This window comes from Suricata suricatta, chromosome 1, assembly GCF_006229205.1.
Source record: "Suricata suricatta isolate VVHF042 chromosome 1, meerkat_22Aug2017_6uvM2_HiC, whole genome shotgun sequence".
Classification (NCBI taxonomy): Eukaryota; Metazoa; Chordata; class Mammalia; order Carnivora; family Herpestidae; genus Suricata; species Suricata suricatta.
In genome coordinates, this window is record NC_043700.1 from 154,072,803 (window position 1) to 154,080,663 (window position 7,861).

Consider the following 7,861-nt stretch of genomic DNA (forward strand, 5'->3'; position numbering starts at 1 on the left):
ATATATATATATATATATCACATCTTCTTGATCCATTCATTAGGTGATGGACATTTAGGCTTTTTCCATGTTTTGGCTATTGTTGACAGTGCTGCTATGAACATTGGGGTACATGTGCTCCTATAAAGCCCCATAATTTCAAACTAGCTCTTTGTAAACATACAGCCAAGACACATGGACTCTTCCATACTGTTATTAGGATGGATTTTCTCTTAGGGATTTTTTTGCAGGAGTGGGGGATGAGGAGGGTAAATGCTCCCTGCACATAAAAATAATGTATTTCAAATATAATTTTCTTAGCCATTTGACAAGAAAATGCTGACTTATTTTCTACCCTTTTGTATATATCTGGGAAAATAAAAGGCATTGAAGCTGATATGGAATATACGAGGCTGAAACCTTCATCAACTCTCCAAAGATTGTTTGCACTCTTCTGTTTTGATTAGTTTTCATGTGTGGCTTGTGAATCACAGGAGGAATGACTTTTGCCCAGATACAACATGTTGTGAGTACATGTGAATAGAATTATTCTTTTTTCCACCATCAAAATGAGTGCCCATTACTTAGACTTATTTTAAGCCATTACTTAATATGAATGTGAATGTGTGTAAAGTTAAATAAAGCTGCAAGTGCGACATTTGAGATGTTAAAAGTAGTTTATGGTGAAGAAGTAATGTCAAAAGCAAGTGTTTTTGAGTGGCACAAAAGGTTTAAAGAAGGCAGAGATGATATCCATGGTGATGTGAAAAGAGGCTGTCCAGTTATCCACAGAACACATGAAAACATTGAAAGGGTCAGAAATTTGGGTGGCTCAAATAACCAAAAAGTTAAAGTTAGACCAAGAAACAGACTCATGGTGAAAGAAAACTTGCACGTGAGGAAAGTTTCTAGGAGGGTTATCTCTCATTCTGTTGTGGTTTGGGATCCTGCAGAGGCCAAACAAAAACAGAGCTGCACTTGAACCTGCCACTTGGGTATATATTCAGGGCACAATCCTACAGTTTAGTTTCACTGGTCTTGGAGTAACTTCTGTCTGAGTCTAAAGTGAGCTGAGCTTTCCCGGACGTGTTTCATTGGCTTTGTAGGTACATGATTTGAGCAGAGTCAAACCTGAGGGTTGAATGTGACAAAATAGAGAGCATGGAACCTAGAGGTTTATTGGGAACCTGGCAAACTGTTACCCTGGTACCTAAATTTCTATGTTGGTTTTCCAGTGTGAGCTCATTTGAATAATCAGTAGGTTACCCACAGCCTGGGCAGTCCAGCAAACTTCCAACAGGGAGCTAGACCTCAATGTTACTGTGTATGGAAATACTTCATTTTATTATTTTTAAAAAATTTTTAATGTTTCTTTACATTTATTTTTGATACAGAGAGAGACAGAGCATGAGAGGGGGAGGGGCAGAGAGAGAATGAGACACAGAACCGGAAGCAGGCTCCAGGCTCTGAACTAGCTGTCAGCACAGAGCCTGATGCAGGGCTCGAACCCACGAACGTGAGATCTGACCTGAGCCGAAGTCAGAGGCTTAACCGACTGAGCCACCCAGGCGCCCCTTATTATTTTTTTTTAATGTTTATTTATTTTGGAGAGATTGTGCGAGCAGGGGGAGGGGCAAAGAGAGAAGGGACGGAGGATCCAAAGTGGGAACTGCTGACAGCAGCGAGCCCGATGCGGGACTTGAATTCATGAACCGTGAAATCATGATCTGAACCAAAGTCGGTTGCTCAACTGACTGAGCCACCCAGGCGCCCCTTTATGGAAATATTTCGACAGCATTAAGAAAAGGATGGCCATCTTTAGGCAGAAGTATTCAGACTTGTAATAATGAAACTTCTTGTAGTAGGAGATCAAGGTCAGAAGTTAGAAAGAGGTATTCGAATCTGTCAGCAAGAACAAAACAGAAGAGGCTGTAAGGAATAGTATGCAGTTTTAGTAAAAATATACTCTTACCTTCCATTCCCCCCACCCCCAAATCAGACCCTGATTTTGGCCAAAATCCCACAAAACTTTCTATTCTTTACATAATCTAAATTTCAGTTTTAAATGGATGCTTATATATAAACTGTTTGGGTCTGGAATTTGGTATGAAGGGTAGACAAATAGAGTTCAATTTCATTCCTAACTTCTTTCACCAGGAGAATGAGATTCCATGCCCCGAGTTTAGAAAGGCATTACTGCAACTAGCAACATGTGAATAACAACATGCACAATCTTTTCATCAACAAGGAGCTGTGGGCTGACCTTGACAGTCTCCATGTGCACTACTGATTGAGTGTGGTGGTCATAGTCTAAGCTTTGGCTCTAATAAGCATTCATCACAGGGAAGGCATGATCTTGAATATTCAGTTGGCCACACACAGCATGAAGTATGTTATGGTCAAGTCCAATGGTAGTTTTGCTGAAACAGTAATAAAAAAGCATTGGTAATTCACGTCAGAATGAGATACAAAGTAATAGGTGAAAAATGATTTCACATCAAAGAAATTTTGATAAACCTAGAAAACAATTTCAGTTCTTTTTGTCCATTGACATTCGCATTTTGGTTTAAGGAGCTAGCTGAATCATGTGCTGCTCCTTCCCAAAAGAAGAAATTTTGAGTACAACAGATATGAATTTCTCATTCAGAAACTTGTGATTTTGCCCCAGTTTCCTTCCCAGTCTCCAGTAGGACACTGTCATCATTTGTATTGGTATTGTTGCAATTTGGACTCACCGAAATTGCAATGTACAGGACTTACGTGAGAGCCCCGTGGCAGTGACTCTGAAAAGACTAAGTTTTATTAGTTATGCTATTAAGGTTTTTTGTTGCTGTTTTAAAAGACTCCCAGAAATCCAAATTTACATGTTGTGGAACATGAGCCAAAACTAATTGAGGTTGTTATGGAAAAATTGTCTCATTTTAATGGTCTATATTCCCTCTGGGACACTGCTGGTCAAAGCTGTATGGCCCCCAAGGCAAAAATTACAATTAGAGTGATGTTTTTCATATTGTCTTAATTTGGTTTTATTACTGACTTTTTACAGCTTGATCTTTGGAGGCACTTTGTACTGTGTAAATGAAATTTACTGAAAGCATACATAAATAACTGACATCCCAATAAACCATAAATTGATTTTTTAATAATAGTGTTGATCATCTGTGTTGTTTTATGAGGCACTTGCTAATCCTCCATATTTTAGCCACATGCTCATGTGGCTCATGATTTAAATCTAAGTAAGTTTAACTTCATTGCCATACCTCTGAAATTTAAAAAATCGACGAATGGATAGAGAAGATCTCCCCCCAACCTGCAGGCCCATGAGGCACTAGTAAAAACACAGTGTGGGAGGCGGTGCGGTGAGGGTACAGCTCCAGCTAGACTTGTGATCTGAACTATTGGTTACCAGGGACTAGCTACTGAAACCAATTACTAAAAACTTGGTGGCTTAGAACAACAGAAAGTTATTCTGGTTTCAGAGCCCAGAAATCAGTTTCACTGGGTCAAATCAAGTACATGCTCTCAGGGTGGGTCAGTCTCCCGTTTCTGGCGGCTGCCAGCCTTGCCTAGCCTCAAGTTGTATCTACATCGTCTTCAAGGCCAAAATAAAAATTTTTAAAAAAAAATTTTAATGTTTTTTATTTATTTTTGAGAGAGAGAGAGCGAGAGCATGAGCAAGGGAGAGTCAGAGAGGGATCAAATCTTGTTTTAAGTTTATTTATTTTTGAGAGAGAGTGCGCGTGCGAGCGAGCAGGGGAGGGGCAGAGAGAGGGAGACACAGAATCTGAAGCAGGCTCCAGGGTCTGAGCTGTCAGCACAGAGCCCTACGCGAGACTCACAGGGGTTTGAACTCACAAACTGGGAGATCATGACCTGAGCCGAAGTCTGACACTTGACCTACTGAACCATCCAGGTTCCCCAATCTCTTTCTACTTGTCTTTACCCAGGCTCCTCTTCTGAGCATGGAATTTCCTTCTGCCTCTCTCTTACAAAGGCATTTGTGATTAGATTTAGGGCTCAGAGATTATCCAGGATAATCTTCCCATCACAAGATTCTTAATCTAATCACATCTGCAAATCCCCTTTTAGAAATAAGGTAACATTTACAGGTTTGTGATTAGGACTTGATTATCTCTGGGAGTCATTATTCAGTCCACTATACCATAGGTCTTCCTCGTGTGTGAAACACCTTATAACCTCTAGAACAGTACTGCCAAAGAAACTTCCGTAGTAATGGGTGTGTTCTCTGTTGCTAGTACAGTAGCTTCTAGCCCCATGTGACTATCCAGTATTTGAAATGTGGCTAACACAACTGAGGAACTGAATTTTTCATTTTATTAAGGTTTGATTTAAATGTAAATAGCCCCACGTGACTAATGGCTATCACATTGGACAGGGCAGTTCTAGTATCTATAGTTCTAAATACTCTGTGGCACCTTAAAAAACGAGTTCCCTGTTTTGCCACACAGTTTCACTGCCTGGCTTAAGACTGCTTACATTTTTCAGCAGCTGTTTAGTCTAGTGGACTTCAAGTTTTTAGCATCAAAACCCTTTCTGCCCCCCCCCCCCCACAATATTATTTGGAAAACCAGGGTAAAGAGGTCGCGCCGGCTGAGGCTTGGTAGTGGGAGAGCAAGGCCCCATGCAGACCCAGGGTCTCCACCTGTTCACTCGCCCAAGGCCAGGAGCCACCACTAGTGGTCCTGGCACCACTTGTGACCCCAGGGCTGTTCTTGGAAACTGTTTGCCACAGCCCTCGGTCAGACTTAACACTTGAAGTTCTAAGCCAGCTGTCACCAGTAGCTAGTGCAGTTGTTCTGACCCACTGTCACTGGACCTCTGTTGGTGTGGATGTGTCACACATCCTTTGTGCTGCCAGAACTTGCTGCCGCCCATTACAGCTTTAGGACTGTTTTCCTTTACCTGCTTAGCATTTGAAGTTGCCTCACACAGGCCTTTTGCTCTACCAAACCTTCCCCACCCCCGCACCCTCCACACTGCTAACTAGTTACAAGGCAGCAAGCAAGCCTCACCGGGCTTTACACTGGAGGAGTCTGATCAGTGAGTGTGTCGCAACCATATACTCGGGTTTTTGTCCACTTTGTGCACTGATGCGTTCACAATGTGTTTGCCTGAAGCTGTACTTTGCCTAAAACACATGCTCTATTTATTGAATGAAAATTACAGGCCACATTTATTTAATGTTTGAGACTGAGCAAGCACAGCGGGAGGAGCAGACTCTCAATCAGCTCAGAGCCCAACTTGGGGCTCGATCTCACACACCATGAAGTCACCACCTGAGCTGAAACCAGGAATATGGCGGGAACCAACATGGACTTTATATGTAATAATCCAGAGCCTGCAGGGGCAGGGGGATACACGCAACCACAAAATGTACTTCTAAGTGTGATATGCTGTAGAATTCCAGAACAAGAGCACTCATGGCCACAGAAAAGCTGGGGAAGAGTACGGTGGTAAGCATTCCCAGGTAAACATTAGGGCAGTCCAAGACCCGAGAGGCCAGAGTGAAGCTGCCATTTTAGAATGGTCTCAAATACCCCCCTTAGCCCAGCATACAAGCTGGTCATGAAACCCTCCCCTTAGGGTCCTTTCTCTGCAGCTTCACTTGGGAGTTCCCCCAAACCTTTGCTCTACTAGGACTTTTCACTCTGCCTGAAATGTTCTTCACCCAAACATACACACAGCACCTTCCTCAAGTCTTGTCACCAGCACTCCCTGGCCAGTCGTCTTGAGCTTGTAAGTGTCCTCCATTCAGTGCAAATACATGCACTTCCTATCTACCCTCCCCCCCCAGCAATTATGGCCTTCTAACAGTTGAGTAAATTACCTAAGTCACAAGGCTGGGTTTTACAATGTAATAGGGAATATTAAAAAATGTAGCTTAGACAGAAAGACTGCAACAGTGTTATGAAATAAGGATTAAGAGGGAGTCCACGGTGGGGAGGGGGGGGGAGAGACGCCACCCAGGCAGCTCCGTGGGTTGAGCAACTCTTGATTTTGGCCCACAGTTGTGGAATCAAGCCCTGTGTGGGGCTCCAAGCTAGGCATGGAAACTGCTTGACACTCTCTCCCTCTGCCCTCAACAACAAAAACAAAAGCAAAGAAATAAAGATTCCAAGGTTAATATTAAATATCTTTATTTAAAACTTCTGGAAAATGAGGTATCTGCACACAATCAGGGCTGGTCAGCAGAAAGAACTAGCCCTCGGTTCATCTTGCTACACTGTCCTATTTCTTCCCGTACAGAAACTTCCCCCATCACCTGGGATACTTTCATGTTTCAACAATCTAGCACCACTGTGCCCTTTAAATCCTCTTTCCTGGCTGTTATGCTCATTCATCAAACCACCGGACAGGCTGACACATACTTCCTTTGTGCCAAATCATGGGTAATTTCTGTGGGTTCAACATGATTAAATGCTGCAAAGAGCTTATATTCTTCATAGCTCTAACTGTGGTCTCCGCTGACCAAACTGGCCTCATCTATTTCAGTTTTTCTACTGTTACACTACAACATTAAATGCCCAGAGAGGGAAATAACTTTCTAAGAGGTCCCAGAGCCAGAAAGTTCCATGAGGATCCCTGTTCAGGGCTCCACATGTGACAGGACCCTGAGTCAGTACCTGACTGGTGGTTGCTTCATCTGTAAAATGAGAGGCTAGAGTCAACTTCACAAAGTTGTTAGAACTAAATGACAAGATGAAATATGGAACACCTGCTGTGCCACCCTGTCCCCGCCAGCACTGGACACGTGGTTGGTAAACATGATGTAAGACTATGTGACCTCACTAGAGGCATGTGTATATAGCAAACTGCAGAGTTGGTGTGAAGTCAGCTTTAAAATACCAGCACCTGAATATTCAAGCTTCTATGGCTTGTGCCTGTAGTTTCCAACCTATAAAAAAGAAAACATTTTCAAATGACCTTTTAAACAGAAAGCAAATTTTGAGATACATTCTTTTGTCTCAAAGGACGTCTAGAAAAAAGCCCTGTATACACTGTCCCATCACCTGGGTTTTTCACCTTTTAAACTAAGCTACTCTTGGGGCACCTGGGTGGCTCAGTTGGTTAAGCACGGGACTCTAGATTTCAGCTCAAATCACGATCTCCCCGTTTGTGAGCCTGAGCCCCATTTCTGGCTCTGTGTTGGCAGCAGGGAACCTACTAGGGATTCTCTCTCTCGAAATAGTCAAAAAAAAAAAAAAAAAAGGGGCATCTCTGAAGGTATCATCAAAACTAAGGTCAAGTTTAAATTTATCACTATGTTATTATTAACTGCATAGAAATACCAAAAAAGGTGCCCAAACAAAGAAAAATTTCCTCTGCTTCTGCTGTGACTCCAGACAGGATCCAGAGAAGAGTTTTAGTCTCTTCCCTGGGTTTTATGGAGACTTCCTTTACCCTTCTGTGTTAGCCTCTTAAGGCACTGCGTCAGCCTTAAAAGGGCACAGGAAAGGGCGGCCTGGGATTTTTGCAGGGTTCTCTCCGACCCCTGGTCTCCTCGCCCTGTCTCTACCCCCTGGATCCCAGCGGTTTCTGGGGCCAAGTCCGAAAACCCACCAGAAGCAGCTGCTCTGCGGGAAGGTGGGGGCCCGCTGGGGAACGAACATTCCCTCTATGCAAAGGGGCAGCCAACTGAGGGCCTGAGAACCAAACACGTGGGAGCCCGGTCGCCATCGGCCACGTGCTCCGGGCCGAGCTCCCCGCATTGCCCTCCCGGACCGGGCCGTACCTGCGCGTGGAAGTCAGGCCGCTGCAGCCCCGCACACGTCGGAGACGGACTCCGCAGGCCCCGGGCCGGGCCGCCGGAACCTGCCACAAAGTAGCCGCGGCGGCGCCCTGGGGGAGCAAAGCGCGAGGT

General features: G+C 43.9%; 2 long non-coding RNA genes and 1 other non-coding gene across 3 annotated transcripts in view; 1 reads left to right on the forward strand and 2 right to left on the reverse strand.

Annotated features, from left to right (window-relative positions):
- Window positions 1-652, forward strand: part of LOC115285551 — a 3,220-nt gene extending 2,568 nt beyond the window's left edge. The window contains exon 2 of the long non-coding RNA XR_003905576.1: window positions 364-652. This is a non-coding gene — a long non-coding RNA (uncharacterized LOC115285551). The remainder of the gene's footprint in view (window positions 1-363) is intronic.
- A 5,468-nt stretch (window positions 653-6,120) lies between these two features.
- LOC115297685 lies at window positions 6,121-7,855 on the reverse strand. Its single transcript, XR_003911464.1, has 2 exons — window positions 7,733-7,855; window positions 6,121-6,895 (listed from the first exon to the last, which is right to left on the reverse strand). It is a non-coding gene; the product is annotated as an uncharacterized LOC115297685 (long non-coding RNA).
- LOC115303766 lies at window positions 7,330-7,449 on the reverse strand. Its single transcript, XR_003914230.1, has one exon. It is a non-coding gene; the product is annotated as a small nucleolar RNA SNORA26 (small nucleolar RNA).
- Window positions 7,856-7,861: the final 6 nt, after the last annotated feature.